Below are 18976 nucleotides of genomic sequence, written 5' to 3' on the forward strand. Positions count from 1 at the left end.
ATTTCAGCCCTGCAGTGCTCAGGCAGTTGGACTAGATGATCGTTGTAGGTCCCTTCCAACTGAACTATTCTATTCTAGTACATGAGCAACCACCATTACCAGTGCTCCCATGGCCCTGTGGAAAGCCAGAGTATGAGTTTGTGGTAGAGTAAGTAAAACATGCCCAAACATTTGAACTCTGGACTTTAGTTAGTAGACCAGTGTGACTCCATACCAAAACACAAGACTCCTAATCTTTTGAGCCAGAGTAAGGAAAGAGGGTCTCAGTTGTGATCCGTATCAGAAGGCATTACAAAAGGAAGAGCAGTGACAAAAATAATGGCACAAAATTGCTCTGGAAAAATCTTGGCCTATCAAAAGAAAAACTAGCAGGCAGGAATCTCTGGACACACTGGGTTGGACTCATCAGACAAAACATCACTGTCCACATCAGACCCAGTCAGCTCAGGCTCCCTTCATACTCATCAGAGAGAAACTGGCACAGGTTGATGTTAAGTGCTTGGCCAAGTGCACATGTTCGTTCATCCCAGGGCAGGAAATTCTCCTCCCAAAGCAGCATGAGAAACTTCATTTCCTTCACAAGCAGATGTCTACAGTCCTTCAATGGGCAACCAATATGGACCAGCTAAAATGTAGATGAAGATACAGACCTCAAAAGTCAGCGGGGATATACAGCATTCAGTTTTGGGTCCCTCATTACAAGAAAGACATTGAGGTGCTGGAGTGTGTCCAAAGAAGAGCAACAAAGCTGGTGAAGGGTCTAAAGCACAAGCCTTATGAGGAACGGCTGAGGGAACTGGAGTTGTTCAGCCTGGAGAAAAGGAGGCTGAGGGGAGACCTTATCGCTCTCTACAACTACCTGAAAGGAGGGTGTAGCGAGGTGGGGGTCGGTCTCTTTTCCCAAGTAACAAGTGATAGAAATGGCCTCAAGTTGCACCAGGGGAGGTTTAGATTGCATATTAGGAAAAATTTCTTCACTGAAAGCGTTGTTGCATTGGAACAGGCTGCCCAGGGAAGTAGTGGAGTCACCATCCCTGAAGGTATTTAAAAGATGTGTAGATGTGGCTCTTAGGGACATGGTTTAGTGGTGGACTCGGTAGTGTTGTTTATGGTTGACATCTATGATCTTAAAGGTCTTTTCCAACCTAAACGATTCTATGATTCCTATTTGAAGGCCAATGTTGCTACTTTGTAAATAACAATTATTCTATCAACTGATGCATGGTAAAGACTGGCAAACAAGGGAAGAGTTCCCAGTTACTTTTTCTTACAAATTCAAATATGCTAAAACAGCTAACTTATGGCATGCTGCCTTTTAGCTTTTTAAACTGTTTTGTTACTCTTCTCTTTTTGTATGCTCCCATTGTGCATTGCATAAGGATCATTTATTCAGTGAGGAGAAGACGAGGGAGACTGATGAACCTCCATTAAAATGGAAAACACGAGCCTGGAATACTTCATGTTAAGCACAGAGAGAAATTTGTTTTCTGATGAGAAATAAAACAGACCCTTGAACTTAAAAGTCAATGACAGAAAAAAAAAACCATGAAGATATGATTTATAGTAGTAAAAGAAAGTTATTCAGGAGTCAATAATTTTTCAAAAGGATTAACAGAGCATATTCAGCATTACCCGTAATGAGGTAGGATGAGTATGGGAAGCTCAATTTGCATGCTATTTAGATTCAACAGATAGTTACGCTGTTGATATCTAAAGTGCTGTTGTTGTGACAGTAAAGGTAGAGGTCCTGTACATCCTCTGAAAATTAATACAGTTCAGAGAAAAAGGTAAAAATTGCAACCTTTTTGGTATGTAATGGGGTTTAAACTATACAAGAAGGATGGTCCTTTAGACAACTAAATTTCCTTTTATCATCAGGTCACAGGGGTTGGCTAAAAAAGGCATCAAGGTAACATTTGAATTCAGATCTATCTACCTCTGGGATTCAACCAAGAATTTAATGCCAAATGGAAAATAGTAGGTAAGCATGAAAGCTGAAGTAATTTATCACTGCTATCTTTTCAATAGATAAGCATTTCTTTGTTTGAACAAATAAACATTACAGTACATGAAAACAAAAATGTTTTGAACAGCACAGCTTCCATAGGGCTTCTACATAATGAAATTTCAAAAAACATTCAGTATAAAAGTTTTGGTGCACAAAGATTACTGATTTTCTTCCACATGACAAATAGATAAATACCTCTATATGAAACACACTTTTAAGTACCATACACTATTCAGGTTCATATTTTTCAATGCTTCAGAAAGCATGAAGAGGTGTACTTAAATTATTAATTTCTCAGCATATAAAGTTTAAAAAGCCCAAACAATTCAACTGAAAACAAGCTCAGTTGATAAATAATAACAATTGTTTTTCCCTAGACTGTCATTTACGAACCTAACGTTGATTGTGAAACAACCTGATTTCTTTCCATCTCAAACACCGTTACCAGTCATAATGATTCCTCAGATCCTCCTGCTTCAACTTCACTGTCTTGTATTTGCGCTGTCAGCAGCAGCCGTTATCACCAATCTATGTTTCCTTTTCGGTCATCTCAGTGATTAATTGATTGGAATTTAGTGTACAGCTCTTTGGATGGTGCAAGCCCCATTCTAACGGCTTTGGCTCAGCAAGGTGAACAAGAATAAAGAAAGAGCTATATAGCCCTTTCTCCTCCCCCAATGCATATGAGCGAAAAATACAATTACAAATGACATACAAAATGCAGCTACCATGAATAACAAGTAGAAAAGGTGTTTGTACTTGTACCTATCAGATAAAATGTATGAGATTCTAATATATACTCAGATGGTTTTAAAGCTGATAAAGACGATTGGAATCTGGAAGCATTAGTATTAGAGGAAATAAATTATTATGTGGGTTTTCTCTTGTTTTCTATGTGATTAATTAAAGTGAGCCAGGTATCTATTGTGTTTTGACACTAGTGTCAGATGTGACTGCTGATACGCTGATCCAACAGTCTATCAAAATGGAGAAGGAAAAAAAAGCGGCTCTAAATAGAACTAGAGTTTATAGCAAACCAAACCCACTGTTTGTACCAAATGTTTACATGAACCTAACAAATTTGCAGAAAGACAGAAAGGGCATTCCCTGTTCAACCCTTTGCCTGCCAGAACTAGAGGCTGTTGGAAGGAAAAGGAGATGGGTCCTCTTAAGAATAACGGCAATCACAGACAATAAGGAAGAAGAACTGTAAGGCTGTCTGTAGACAGACTACCGAGGAAGAAGAAAAGTCACCCTAGAGGTTCTTCACTGGGTTGTTGAATCTTCGAGGAAAAGAAAGAGCTTACAAAGAAGAAAAGAAAACACCTTTGGAGAAAGGATGGATTTTACAATGGGAAGGAAATCCCAGGGAAGACTGGGAGCTAAATGTGGAAGCCAGATACAAATGAAGCTGAATGAGTGAGAGGAGAGAGAAGCTGCAGAAATGCACACTGTATCCCCTGTTTTATTTCCATGTTCACAAAAGCAATGTAGAAGGTCACTTTGCTATAAAGGTCTAGGCCAGACTAGCACATCTCATATAGCATTTCACACTGTCTTAACTTACCTCTCACTGGGTCTCCAAAACCACTTAGTGCACTTATTCAAGCTTCAGAGTAGACAGGGATCACTGAAGAAGACCATTCCTCTTCCAGTCCTTTTAAGACTTCTTGACTAGAGAACATCTTTCCTGCATACTTAAATTCTTATAAGGATTCACAATTGAGCTTTTGGCTTATGTCCTCCAGAGCAGGCAGGATTCAAGAAACACAACCCATGGGCTGGCAAGTTTGTCATATGCTTCTTGAGATATTCACTGCTTACGAGTGTGGTGAAGTGTACATTCTTCCACGGATGATAATCCCTTGCTCCTCAGGGAAAGATGGTGAGAAGACAGGTTTTGGACTAACATGACACAGTTCTGCACACCTGAACAGGCAAAGCCTGGTAGAATCCCAAACCAATGTGCAAAGAGGTGAGAGCAGCTCTCTAACGAAGCTTTCACCAAAGAGCAATCTACGAGTGACAAGGTGGATGGATGGGTCTATGGCTAGGCAATATCAACTCTAGAAGCAAGCAGTTCTCAATGATTTTTTCCCTTTCAGATTTTTTATACGGATAACATAAAAAATTATTGTCTGCTGAACCGGCGGCAAGGAGAACTGCAAGAAAGATGATGATGTGGCATAATGAGGTTACAAACCAGACAACAATACGTCTGCAGTGTAAGAAAGTTATGTAATTATTTTCTGAGTTGCTTCTATCAACTTGGAAAGAAATGTAGTCTCTACCAAGAGAATGTATTGCAGCAAGTCCCCTCGCTGATTTAGGATGGTAGCGTTTACCTTTCCTTATAAGCCATCAGAGAGACAATTGTATATTGTGTAAATACAGTGGGGACATGGATTAATTTCAAACCTATCACATAATCTGATGAGATTTCCCTTGAGATCTCCTAACGCTCTGCAGCACTGTGAGCCATTATTTCCGTACTTATTGGAAATAACGTCTGAGCCTAGGCAAGGCAAAATATTCCCTCTGAGAGTTGTCATGACGGGAGCGGAATTAATTCTTATTGTCACTGTACACATCAAGGGTCTTTTTGGCATTATTAGCATGTACCCCAAATACTATTTAAATCCATGATGATACAGTACAACATACAACAGTATCATTTGGGGCCTCCTAATTTGGAACTATGCTCCCTGCTACATATACTGAAAGCAAATCAGATTTCACCTGCGTTTACATCAGCCCAACACAAATCCATCATCTTCAGTGGTCTTGCTCCTGGCTCGCACCAGTGTGGAATCGGAACTGGATCTGTGATATAACAGAAGTACTCAAGATCCTTTTAAGATGCAATTTGGTAAGGAGATAGACCTTAATCACAGTGAACTGTGATGGCAGTTGTGATAGTGGAGCGGATAAACAAGAAGCTTTAATTTTTTCTTGCAGTTAAATCCGCTCACTCTTACTATGGAGTTTTCTAATCTATTTTAAGTGTTCTCCAGCTGGTTGCAGTTACCAGATGAGGACAGATTCGTCTGTGCTTCACTGTGAAATTAGCCATGCTGGCTTCTTTGGATGTACTGAAAACTCAGCTATATTATATTAATTTTTAGATTTCCAAGCCACTCTCCTGCAAACTTTACCAAATATTCCTGGTTTATTTTTGCAAGTGAACTTTCTCCATTTTTAGTTGATCTGTTTCTCTTACCTGATTCATTCAAGGATGCTTCCAACACTGCAATTTGTCACCACGGAAACAACTGGTCACTATAACTGATGTCACTGAATGAATCAAGTAAGAAAACCATGGAAGTGATTAAAAAAAAAAAACCCACAAAAAATCAAACAAGCAACCATCTAAACAAATTCAGTAATAATATGGAACAACCCAGAAAGAAATTCAATTGAATGTGATGACTTAATTTCAGTTTTCAAAATTGCAGGGTTTTTTTTTTAACTTTTTATGTTTCTCTGTGGGTGGCAGCGACTGAGTAAAACCCAGTAAAATGGGTTCTAGCAAGCCCATCTCAGACCCAGCACCACAGCTCACAATGAGATTGCTCCAGCTACAAACCCATCTCTGCCAAAACTTTCATGGGAAGCCGAGGCAGGGCAGACTTCCCCCTAAGGCCATGCTGAGACCTGACTTGTCCACTTAATTAGCCCCTTAACCATTCCAGCCAAAAAGGCTGAACATGCAGCTGTCTGCAAACAGCCTGCCAGTGCCCAGCAGCTTTAAATATTATATATATATCTTTATCTAGCTCCATTTTCCTGACAGAAATAACCATAGGCCAGAAATCTCTTCAGCTGTTGTTCCCTACCCCTGTTGATGCTACAGTGATGTCTATTTTATGGATCAATGTTGATTTTCATCCAGGATTTTGTAAAGCTTTGGGGGAAAAGCCTTGTGAAGGGAAAGAGAGATACTATTTCGTAATCCAGGGCAGCCTTTTGGAGATTTACCCATAACTCAAGTACAAATGCAGGATAACCACATTTTTATTCAAATAATTTTCTGTATTTAGCAGGAATATAGATAAACCCATTTAAGATTTTGGCTAACTTAAAAAATTCTTACATACTTCTTATAGCTACTGGTAACACACAGATAAAAAACACCTCTCCAAGGTGATTCTAACATTAGAAATAATAATAACTCATGTTTACTGTATTATCTTAATGTCTTTATAATTTTGTCAGATTTTGCATGAAAAGATAACCTCAGCTTTATTTCTTAAATAATATGATTGATGCTGACTTAGAAGCAGACACTTTCATCACTATCACGTGAAATCTCTGGGGGATTAAACTTTAGGAGACACCCTCACAAAAAGAAGTGCCTCTTTTATAGCCTTACTAATTAAATTTAATTAATTTATTAGTGCCCTGGAATTGCAGGTATTAAAAAAATAATAAAATCCCTGAGCGCTTTTGCTTTGCATGTGATAAATGCTACAATCACTCTTTCCTTTTAGGGAAAATACAGAGGAAACAATATTAGGTGATAGTGAAGTTCATCGCAGCGGGTCGATTGAGATTGTCAGGATTCATTAGCATGTGTGTGACTGGTAAATAATTGAGTTAATTTTAGGTTGAGTGACATATTTAGAAAACTACGAATCACCTTATTTTGTGAATTTAATCAACCTTTGCTCTTCCCCGGATAGTTCAGCATACATCTGCAATATTAAGTTGGAACTGACTCTTTACTCTGCAGACCTCACAAACACCAGTGGTTTGCAAACTTTTGAAACCACGAGCTCTATTAAATGCTGGTCTCCAGCAAGGAGTTCAACACAAATAGAGCATCGCCATTACAGAGACAACAAAAATGGAAAAAAACAAGAAACCTGAAGAGGAGGCTTTCTTTAACTGAAGTTTTAGGCAGATTTATGCTGAAATCACAATTTGCTCTGTCTCTAAGAATAACAATGCTAAAGTGTGCAAAATACCAATGCAGAAAGATTATTTCTCTGGAAACTTTCCAACAAAAAAGCTCCTGTTTGAAAAATTCAGTCACTCCCGGAATGCTGCTTTGCGACACACTCTTAGCCCAATTAAATCACATTACAGAAAAATTGCACTACATGTGGATCTTCCAGCTTTGCTTTCTGAAAAAGGGTATTTTCAAAAAAAGGAAACATCTTTTTCAAAGTTTAGCTTTATTTGGAAATAAGCTAACTTACTTCCTAGCTAGCTAATGTGAGCTATTCATTTATTTCTCATCAGATGTCTTCTGATCTCTTAGCACAAAGTTTCTCTTCATTTCCGAAAGACGTTCTATTAGCACTAGATTTGATATTGAACATGACAATATTTAGGTAACACAATGGGCTTTTCTATGTAAAATTTAAGCTATGAAGATATACGCTTGCAAAAAGGGCAATTACTCTTCAGTTTCATATTTTGAATATGCAAACAAGTTGCTTGTGGATTACTGGCAGCTACAGCTTGGGCTCTGACACTTAACTGTTTGTTATTAATACGCAAAGCAATTAATGTAATTATAAATATGGAAAAGAAAAATATCAACACTATTTACATTAGTTAGTTACTAGGAGGTAAAATACTTTGTCAGCTGTAATACAATACAAATTGCTGCAAAGCGTTTAATACAATTACAACACGCATATATTCAAAGCACTACAGTTTATATTCTAGGTCTGTCCTCCTGGGATCAATTTATGATACTCTGCGCTGGGTATCTTGTCTTGACAAAATAATGATACTTCGTTCCCCTGTTGCCACATTTGGCTACCACACGGTTTATGTACGGGTAGGATGACAGACCCGATGATTGTGCAATGAACAGCGATACGCATCGCCGGGATGCACGGGGACAGGAAGCGGGAGGAGCGATTAGTATCTATACAGAAAGCACCACACACGAGTGTGCCCCTGCCTCTCCAATTGGGAAACATCTTCTTCAAGCAAACACAGTAAAAAGGCACAACAGGATCAACAGCAGGTCGTATGCACTTCTTCACTGTTGGCATTGGTTTTTTGAGTGCTCATATTAAAAAACCCACTCGGACATTTACCATCTTCACCCCATGCATGTGGTGACAGGCAGCAACTCCGCAATGGAGCTTCAGGAGGTCTAAAGAAATGATTCTTGCAGGTGGCAGCCAGCTAGGCGAGTACTGTAAGGTGGACGAAACACACTCACATCATAAGGAGACTGTCGCTTTCTTAAATACTCGAAGTCATTAAGCCATTTAAGCAGAAGGACTGCTTTCATTTTCCTTCATTTTCTTGCATTTGGAATTAAAATTGTATTCAGAATTACTGGTGTTATAAACCGTAACGAATTTGAAACCAAACTATTTCAAAGCTCCTTATTAGTGCTTTAATTTTTAAGTCTGACAGTTGTGTAACATGCTACTGACATCCTCAATTAATAACACCGTGTGTTACTTGGTAACATATGGCACGTTTAGCAGCGTGACTCAGCCACGACAGTTCCAGCGAATCAGAAGAAGACATTGCTCCCTGGTTCCCAGGTACCAAAGTGGCATCCTTGTAATCACCTGCTGTAAACACACATTTTCTAGTACTGCAAAGGGAAACGAGTGGTCGCAACGCCACGGCAGTTCAGAAAAGGGAACTGTTTCAATGTGTAACTTCTTTGCATAACTTTGATAAATAGAAGGGACAACACAGCAGATGCACGTTACTAAAGACGGTGCAGTGCCTAGATGGGGAAGCAAATTAAAAATGAACAGGGCACCACTAAAAGCCGACACTTTCTCTAACCAAACCAAACTGCTACTGCCCAGTTGGCACTGGCTGATGCACAGTCCCGCTTTGTTTCCCAGCTGCTCCATGGGGCTGCTCCAAAGCTCACCAAGAGCAACACAGTCCTTTTTGGATGAAACCCCAATTAAGAACAAGACTAGACAAAGCATCTGTATGTAACTGCTGGCTCAGGGCTGTCTGAGAACTGTTACAACCCCAGCTTTTTGCTGGAGCACCTTCTTCAAAGTGGAAAGGGGTAGATTTAGGTTAGATATCAGGAAGAAATTTTTCACTATGAGGTGGTGGGGCACTGGAACAGGTTGCCCAGGAAGTTGTGGATGCCCCAGCCCTAGAAGACCAGGCTGGAAGAGGCTTTGAGCAGCCTGGTCTAGTGGGAGGTGTCCCTGCCCATGGCAGGGGGGTTGGAACTAGATGATCTTTAAGGTCCCTTCCAACCCAAACCATTCTGTGATTCCCTGTCCCCAAGGAGCAAACAGAGCAGTTAGAGCCTGCTGTTTCATCCACATTTCCCTCTCCCCTGAACACAGCTCCCTTGCTCAAGTACTCCAGCAAGGGGTTGCTTGAGGAAACAGCCGTTCAAACCTGGCACTGTCCGCTGTGGTGTACAACCTTTCTGGTTGTAAGGGGAAGAAAACACCTCCAGGGGGATCTTCTGAGCCATACACACCTGCAAGACTCCTAGCCACCTTCCTCCCGGCTACATCAGGCCGTACAACGCCTTGGGTGACCCAGCTGCAGGTGACAGCCAGGGGTCTGCCTGCCCGGTGGGCAACTGATGCCTACTGTTAACCCACAGCAGTGCCAGGGATCTCCATGCCCTCCGCCAGAGCTTTGCCGTATGGACAGAGGAGGCACAACCCTTACAGCTGAACTTCCCAGCTTCTGCCTGCTTGTCACAATTTAATGTTAGTTTCTGTGTTTAATGTTTCAGATTTGCGTGTAGTTTAAAAAAATATAACTCAGAGCGTGCCAGTTATTTCTCCAAGGTTTCAGAACACAAACTTTGCAGTTCTTCTGCTATTTGGCATAGGCTGCCACAGATGGGAGACAGATATCTGTCCGCCAACGTTTAAAGAGGACCAGATTTTTTTGTTTAGGAATTTTAGCTGTTTAGCACTCCCAGTCGTACAATCAGCCAGACCAACCTTTCCCTCGGTAACAAGTGCATACACGAATGAACAAGGGAGACCATTGCCTGCATGGGATTCACACACGTAGAGATATGTGGCGCATTGGGACTGCCACGATGGTTAGTTTTGGAAAGAAAGGGGCCAACTTTTTCTAACCTGGCTTGGAAAACTCTGAAACTCACGTACCTTTCTGCCAAAAGGGAGCTCATTTACTGAAAGAGAAGGAAAACAAGGTTGCCCAGTAGTCACTTCAGTTAACGTCAGCCAGGAAGATTTGCTATTTCTGAGTCCTTCCAACACAAGCATCTGACAGAAGTTGCTGAATTGTTGCACGCTCTTGCTAAATCAGCCGTGTTCCTTTCCCAGCTGATGGCTACCGATTTAGACTGACCTCAAATCCTCCAGCTTCCTCCCCCGGCAAGAGTTACAGTCGTTCTCTGCCATTGCACCTGATCTTTCCCAAAAGTTTCCGCACCTTCCGGGCTCGTCACAACAACCCTTCAAGCATAAGCCGTAGCCAACTTGACACAACAGATTTCGTTTTTCTCTCGGTGGCACACACATGCCGCAAAGACTGCAGTTCATCACCTACGCTTTTCAAACCTTGCTGAGCACGCTCAAGTGGGACAGTGCTTCTGCAAACAGGGCAGCACTGCTGCTTCTTTTTATTCTTTTTTTTTTTCTTTTAAAGTAAAAAGTTGCTCAAAGCAAGTCTGTTTGAGGTAAAGTTCACAATTTATGCTCAACGTGCTGTCTTATGCCATGTCCAAAATAAGCATAGAAACACTGTCGCCTCTTCCTGGAATCCTGAGCAATGCCCAGAGAGTGGGGCTTCCTCATCTTCTCCGGCATCCCCTGAGCCTAAATATTTCAGAGCTTGAAGCTTTCTTCCTTATGTAGAAGGGTGGTGCTACTGGGTGGTGCCTGCATGACTGTGTGCATGCAGGGAGAAGTTTCCAGGAGCAGTAGAAAGTAAGCTGTGCCATAGAAGTCCTACAGCGATTACAGCTTTCTTCCTTTCTGCATGATGTCTTGGGAAGAAAATCACGGAGAAAATGAATGCTGACAACCGACAGGCATCGGGCAGCGTCCTGAGGGAAGCAGGGAAACATGCTGCCCCATGGACAAGGACAGGGGGCTGGTTCGCTCCCAGATGGGGATTAGAAGTTGCAGGTGAACCAAGGCCACGTGCCCTGCTAATAGCAGCAGCCTCCTGCTCAAAATAAGAAGCAGGTTCACACATTTGTTCTCCAGTTGGGTTCAGACATAAGCTGCAACACAGATGTTCACAGGGCACAAAGGGGACACCCAGCAGAGCTGACTGCAAAAGAAAACTTACAGGAATGACAGCAAGTTGCCTTTTACAGCAGGCTCTCTAGAGAGGCAGTAAAAGAGAAGCTCATTCTGCTATGATTTTTTTTCTGAAGCTCCTCCTTGTGTAAGATCCTACTGCTGCCAACCCCTGGAGACTGAAAATGAATTAAAAAGAGGAGGAAAAACACAAAAAAACCCCAAGGGAAAGCAAAATAAAGGAGCAAAAGAGAAAACAAAGCAGAACAAATGAGACCAAAGAAACACATCACAAAGAGGGAATAGATGAAAAGCAGGGAAGTAAAGGCACTTCTATAGATTTGAGAAATATTAAGGAAACACAATCAGAAGCTCTGCTGAGATCTTCTGCACACACTCTGAGAGGATCATTAGACATAGGACCCTCTGACAGACCTGGACACAGGTCTGAACATCCAGGAGATCCAGTGGTAACACAATCATAGATCCAGGAAGGTACCTGACCCCATACATAAAATGGAGACAATGGATATTCTCCTGCTTTTACTAAACATGTTGGGACCTATGGATGAAGCACATTATGAAAATAGTTTGCATTTTAATTCTTACAGAACAAGCAACTTACCCGTTTTTGTGGAGGGGGTCCCCTACCCCAAAAATTGGTCCTGGATTTTATTCCATAAGAAGAATTCCAGCTCTCCCCCACTATAAATCTCTTTGAAGTTTCTCATACAGATCAAGGTAAGTTCAACTGTTACATCCATATCTTTGAGAAACCTTTTTCCTCTGTAGAGCTGAAACTCAAAAAGTTGTCTAGGTCCATAAACCCTTTCGAAAGAATAAAACCTTCCAAATCTTCTGTTTCCCTTTCTCCATTGCTAGTAGCTCAGCAGAGTTTCAAGCATTATAAAGTGTGACCTGACTTTTAAAAAAGAAATCACCTAAAAATTGCTTTCCTGTATGCAAGAATGTGTGTCTGAAACTGCCTGAATATTTTCTGTAAATGTTCTAAGTGCGTTACTAGCTTCAGTGAAATACTTCTGAAAATTTCCAGGAACTGCAGTATGCCCAAGCTTTCAACTTTCATGGCCCTTTTCTTCCAGTATTTAGTCACATTTGTACCTTTAGGAGTTACAAAGAAAACCAAACACAGACCAAAAAACAGTTAAAGCACAGCCTTAAATATGGGGGATCAAGGGTAGACCTAATTCTTCTGACTAAGTGATTTTACCTCCAAAACTTCTTACTTGCTCATGGAGACTCATCTTTTTGTTCAGTCTGAAGTTAAATTTGTAAGTTTGGCTACAGGTTTCTCTCTGAGTAACTGTGAGCATCATACCCTTCCCAATTTCTGCCATACATATATCACGGGCTATTGAAAATTCAACCTGCAAAGATCCATCATACTGTCCCATTCACGGCAGCTGAGATTTATCAAGAGCTTTAAGAAGTTCAGCATTAAACTGTCAACAAAACTCACACACACTCCATATCACCCAACACGAAACATGAATGTATCCATTAAACGTACCTATTTATTGCAGATACTCTCCAAGTTTCAAGAAGTATATAACCAAGAATTGATTCAAGTTCAGAGTCCAAGATCTGAAAAGGAGATAATATATATTTTTAAAAGTCACTAAAAGTATATGGCTTAAGCATATAAAAGAAAAAAAAATATTATTGTGCAAAATTACTATTTAGAAATGAGTTTATGAGCTAGTCCTAAAGTTGTGCCTCACCTGAGAAATGTTGTGGGTGATAACAATGATAGTATGACAATTCATAGGGTATTAAGTTTAAGATATATAATGGTGTCTAGATTCTTAGGCAACATCTACATACAAGTTCAAAATTAGTAGAAAACTCTGAAAACACGTAAAATTTTCAAATAGCAATTTTGCTACAACTATCTGTAATGAAAGAACAAAACCAACATACTGAATATGCAAAACTGCCAGTGGCATATCAGAAAATATAAATGATTTAGGAAACTACAAGCATCCCTATATACATTTAAGTAATATTCTGCCTTTAGTTTGCAGCAAGACAATGGCATGAATAGGGAAACCACATGAAAAATCAAGGATATCATTATGTGCATTAGCTCTTGTCCAAAAGTGCTGAACATGTCAGTTCTGCTACAGGTGTGGAATTCTAGATGTACATTTTTGTAAGCATATATGTAAAGCACCTAATCACAATTAGTCCCAGAGTCTCTGTAAATCTTCCTGGCGATTCTCACACAGTGACCCTGAGCATAAAGCATTTGATAAGTCTGATGTCTTTAAGAAAGGAAAAAAGAGGAGGAGGATGCATCAGGAGAAAGAAACTGGCTCAGCAGACCAAGGAAAAACACAAAGGAAGGAAAAAGAAGAGGAAAAAATAGCTCAAGTGTCCAAATGCACGTGGTCCGATCTTTGTTCTGGACAATGACTTCTGAGATAACCACATCAGCTTCACCATCATGAGTACATGCTGTATTGAGTATTTCTGCGGCAGCGTTAGCATCTTTGAATTTTGCAGCAGGAAACACTGTTTCGCACAGTGCTGCCACACAGCCACAGCTCTTAGAAAAAAATTATTAAGAGTCCACATTAGAAAAAGTCTTGCCTTTTTCCTTTCCCCACAATTTTGCCTGAGCTTTTGCTTACAGCTGCACCACTGGTACCCACCGCAGGATTCCCAGTGCAGGCAAAGTGAATCACCCCAGTGGAGTTACGACGAATCAGTTACAGAACAGCCTATACCCACTACGCATCAACGGTCACCTATCTGGGAGCACCTCTGTGCTCCAGCTGAAGAGCAGGCATTTTTCTTCTCCAAAGGCTTGGCCCACCGAAGGAGTCCTAGACTCCCTCTGTTCCCTTCTGTGAGCTGGTAATTTTCAAGCAGAGAGACAAAATGCAAATATCAGCATGGATAATTATTCCACTGCTCATTTTTTGCAAGATAATCAGACAGAAAGATAAGGCTGGTTCTGAGAAACAGAAGCAGTAGAAATTTTTATCCAGCAACTGCATGAAAGATTCTGCCAATTCTTCTTACAAAAGCAAAACAGTTCGTTGATTTGTAGCTGCTGCCTACTTTCACGTGCAAGAACAACAACTACAGAAATCCCTCGCTGGTCTTCTCTATGTATTTTCAGGCAATCTCTATAAACATGACAACCTCTAGGATTATTTATTCTACGCACTATGTTGCCGTCCCTGCTATTGATGTCAACTGCAGAGAAGCCAGGCTCAGAAGCTCAGATTCCATCACAGAGGCACGAGCAACACCACTACATCTCTGCCCTTTGCATCTCCTACTCAATTCCCCAAAAGAGACTTCCACAATAAGGAGCAGAGAAAACACAAAGAGAATGCCATTAAAGTTAATGTGAAAATCAGCCAAATATCGCCTCTAATAGGAGCGGGAGCTATTTACTAGGTAATACCAATAAAAATCTGCAAGATCAGAGGGTGGCCGAAGTTTAGCCTTTGTTTTCTACAGTAACGCCCTCTGTTTTTTCTGCATTTCCTTCTCCATCAACTAGCCTTGTAACAGCTTTTCCACATACATTCATCCCCATGCTTTGCTTTCCTCTCTTACTTATCCCCCTCATCTCTTACCGCTTTTACAGGCACATGTTTTGTTTTCACTTGCAAGGCCTGACTACAAGCACTCAGGTTATGACACCTTGACAGGAGCTACCACCCATCAGTTGAAGCAAGTTAACCACCTACACGCATGCTGTTCCCCGGCTGGAACATCTTCAGCTAAGTGACCTTCACGACGGGTAGTAGATTCCAAGGCTGAACTGTCAGGTCCAGCAAAACTTGTGTCGTAAAGGTAACCTTCGAAACACCAGCCGAATGTGAAATTCTACTAGCGCGATAATGCATGAAACAATATTGCTCAAAGACATGTCTTGAGACATTGTTGGCCTGAGAATTTCTTATGACATATTTATAGAGAAACGTAATGAATTATTGCATGGCTGAGATAGCTCTGTGACAGCATGTTTGCAGCCAAAGTTAAGAACAATTGTATGTTAGTATATGCACATGATTTGCTGTGAATAACTTTGGCAGTGATTATTTTTGAAGTGACCACCCATCTGACTGTTCCAAAAAGCCTCACAGAGTTGCTAAAAGATGCCAGGGAAAGTTTTTACTTTTAGCACACTTTCTATCTTTAATAACACCAGCTGTCTCTTCCACAGAGACATCATGCCCTTCACAGTTATCCCATATTCTGCAAACACCGAAAAACCCCCAAACCCTCCCACAGTTATTAACATCTGCTTCATTTACCGATTCTGACAAACTGAAGGACAAAGGCATGATTTAACAGATTGTTCCACGTAAAGAAACAATGCAGTTCATGACAGGATTCATCAAACGCCCCTGTCAGAATGCTTTACAAAGCACAGCTTAATGAACGTATGCAAATTGCTATAATATATAAAAAGCCTGATACCACTTCAACGAGTAACGTGCTTATGAAATCTATGGAGACTGGTAAGATAGATCAATCTAATTTGTCTTTGAAATAAAGCGATTTGGTTTCCTCCAGATAATTTCAATCTCTTTTTTTTTAATGCCTTGGGGCACGACAACAATGCATTACATACAATGAACCACCACTTCAGACCCTAGAAGATGTGATTATTCAATAGAAAAAACATTCCGCAACAGACAAACTGGACGCACGCTGGTACACTTCAATATTTTCCTTCAATGTTTTGACATACTGGCGTTTTTAAAAAAATTGTTGTTTCCAAGCCTTGCTGCATTTAAGCAGCCCTTATTTTTTCGCCGTTGCTTGATCTGAAGTTGAAGCCTGAGTGCAAGTCAGGCTGGTATTTACAGCACGAGGAACTGCTCAGATATGAAAGCACATTAGAAACCAACATGCATCAGGGATGATCAGTGCTGTTGCTGCTTTCGACATTATTGATCTAGAGATCTGATCATTTTCTTTTCGTCAAGATAAGGAAAGAATGCCTTATGAGCTAAAATGATTTTCGATGAAAAATCCAACATTTTCTAGACCTTTCTTCCCCCTGACAACTGAAAGTTCTTTTCATCAACTGACTTGAAAAAAAAAAAATGCATTTTCAGTGTTTTGTCAAGGAAGCTAAAAACCACAATCACCCTTTATGAATTTATGGAAAAATAAACGGAACTTCTTTAATTTTTAATTTGGGAAAAAACACATGGAAAAGAACACGGCGCAGTAAGCACATCAGAAACTAGAAGGTGGAAAGTTTCTGGATCTTGGCTTTATTATTTAGGCTGGCCAGATGCAATAGAGAAAGAGGACTGTGAAGCACCATGATTATCTCCTTTTAAACACCTTTTTTTCTCGGAAAACATCTATCAGAGGATAGATGCCAACTAGTGATGCCTTGGGGCTGAAGTGGATTATATCACTGTTTCTGTGATGGACAAGGTCCAGGGTGCTGTCTCCCAGTTCTTTTACATGCTCTTTATTTGGCCTACAATTCTCCAGCTGGAGGGTGTCCATCTCATTCTACAGAATTCAACTTTTCATAGGAAATCAAAGGAACTTTTGCCCTGGGACCGCAAAAGGAAAACAAACAAACACTCTCAAGTAACACTCTCGGGTGGTTCTCGGTTATGTTATGCTAGGAGAAGAATCCCAGATGTAGCAGTCTAATAGATAAACAGTTTCAACTCTTATTTTATATCATCCATTATATGTTTCGCTTTACTACAGAAGTAATTGCTGTTACTATCAAAGCCAGACACAAGTTTTGCTCAGTGCCTTAAGCAAAATGACTACATTGGGCAGTACCCAGATTCTCAAATCTCTGCATCGTGGGATTGCAGTTTCTGCATTGAGAATTAACCGAACTGTAAAATAAGAGTCCAGGTTGAAACACTATGTCAGAAATGTATTGTGATCTCCTAATTTTAAAGGCATTAACTTGTAAAATCCCTTCCATTCTGTTACACTGAATCTTCAGTATGTGTCAGGCACTGAGGAAAACATTTTTATTTCTCTGCAAATGAATATACATTAGAGTGAGCGTTTATAACATTTTTCTAGAATTGGGTTTGTATCACTGACAATTAAGGGGTGATATCTTTAAAACTCTGTATCACTTTTAGATGCCAGGTAGCATTATTTAACAAAGCAGGATGTTCTCATTTTTACATCTTTTTTTTTTAATTATTATTCAGATTTGCAAGATGGCGGGTTCTCTGGCTTCGCATTCAGTCAAAGACTGAAATCTGGGAAAAAATCGAACGTGTCAAGCCTTTCTTTATTATATCTCATTTCTCAGAGTAACTCTTTCAGGTTCCATCATTACCATCCCTATTTTAAGTTTGTTCTTTATAATATAAATCTACAAGTACAGAAAAATATCTCCCCTTTCGACTGTACATTGAGGCCAACAGATTCTCAGTTGATGCAGTTAATGAAGGCAAATTAAGGAAGCTTCATCTCACACCTCCTCTCTTCTCTCCTGAACCCATATAAAATTATACAAATTAACATAAGTAAAATCAAGCATTCTAACTTTTCCCTGAAATAGGGAGGAAAAGATTATTTTGGGGAGTCAATCTTCTTATAGCTCCCCTAAGATGCAACATCTAATAGATTTCAGGGTAAAAAAAGAGCCTCCTGTACAGATTTCAGTTTCAGTCTAATAAAACAGCTTCAATAAACTATATTAACCTGCACACCATCATTGACAAAATTACAGTCACGCTGTGTGCAATGGAGTGTACTACATGATAATGCAATAAAACATTTTTTTTTTGTGCATGTTACTTTGTGGGGGTTTTTTTTATCCGTCTGGGGACATCAGTGTTTAAAGTCAGGGCGCGCTGCTTTAACAAAACAGGTGGGAAGCAGAGCTAGTCCACCCAGTCCCACATCCCTACCTGCTAGCAGATTCCTGCCACCCATCGCAGTGAGGGAGTTCACCCGTCGCTGTTACAAAGTACCCATACTGGACAGGAGCATCATCAGTAACAGCAAACGGTTCTGGGACTATCCTGCACTGACAGTGAGGTGGACTAGAAAGTTAAATCTTTTCTTTGCTGAGCTTCTTGGCAAGCTGCTACAAACTCACGCTCCCTGTTGAAAAAACAAAAAATTAGGAGGTTTATAGGAACGCAGACCTTTTACTACTCAAAGCAAGCTAATTTCTAATGGCAGAAAATGCCCTCCTTCCTTGACCTGCGGGAAAGTGCGAGAAATGACTCGCTGCTCTAAAGTCTGTCTCAAAAGGAGCATCCAATTCTATGATTCTATGATGACTCCCAACCCAAAACATTCTGTGAAAGTACAAAGTACTGAGCAACTTGATCGTGGCAGGCACTTCTGAAGGGGAAGGGTCCTCATCTGCTCTGACACAGGCAGAAGTGGCACACAATACACGGCCGCTCCTTTCCTTTGACAATACAGAGCCCAAGCTACCTTGCTGCATCTCTACGGGGGGCCTGAGATCTGCAGAAATGCGCTGCCATCATTGCAGTCTAGAGGCTGGAATAGAAACTCTGCAAGGAAAATGCACATTTTATTTTTTTTCCTTTTAAAAGAATGGCAGAAGCACTAAGCTGCATCATTTCACCCTAGTGAATGACTGGGTCAGCAGCTGAATGCAACAGATGCAATAAATCTCTTACTCTTCCCTTCTTTAACTACAGTGACAACTGCTGGGAAAACCCCGTTCAGATAATCACAAGGAACGTAAAAAGGGATTTCAGTAAGTTGAATACAGATCATATTTCTCAAGAGTAAAACCTGCTGA

The 18976-nt window shown here is 40.5% G+C and overlaps 1 protein-coding gene across 12 annotated transcripts in view; it reads right to left on the reverse strand.

Annotated features, from left to right (window-relative positions):
• ENOX1 (ecto-NOX disulfide-thiol exchanger 1) overlaps positions 1-18976 on the reverse strand; it is a 383990-nt gene that overhangs the window by 295128 nt on the left and 69886 nt on the right. For 10 of the 12 annotated variants that reach the window (XM_074564894.1, XM_074565012.1, XM_074565005.1 and 7 more), the window contains one exon: positions 12734-12807. The gene's annotated coding sequence lies outside the window, so the exon portion shown is untranslated. Of the gene's footprint in view, positions 1-12733; positions 12808-18104; positions 18301-18976 lie in introns of all 12 variants that reach the window. The other 2 variants (XM_074564902.1, XM_074564913.1) reach the window with 1 other exon arrangement.

The sequence above is a fragment of the Larus michahellis genome, chromosome 1 (genome assembly GCF_964199755.1).
Source record: "Larus michahellis chromosome 1, bLarMic1.1, whole genome shotgun sequence".
NCBI classification, from domain to species: domain Eukaryota; kingdom Metazoa; phylum Chordata; class Aves; order Charadriiformes; family Laridae; genus Larus; species Larus michahellis.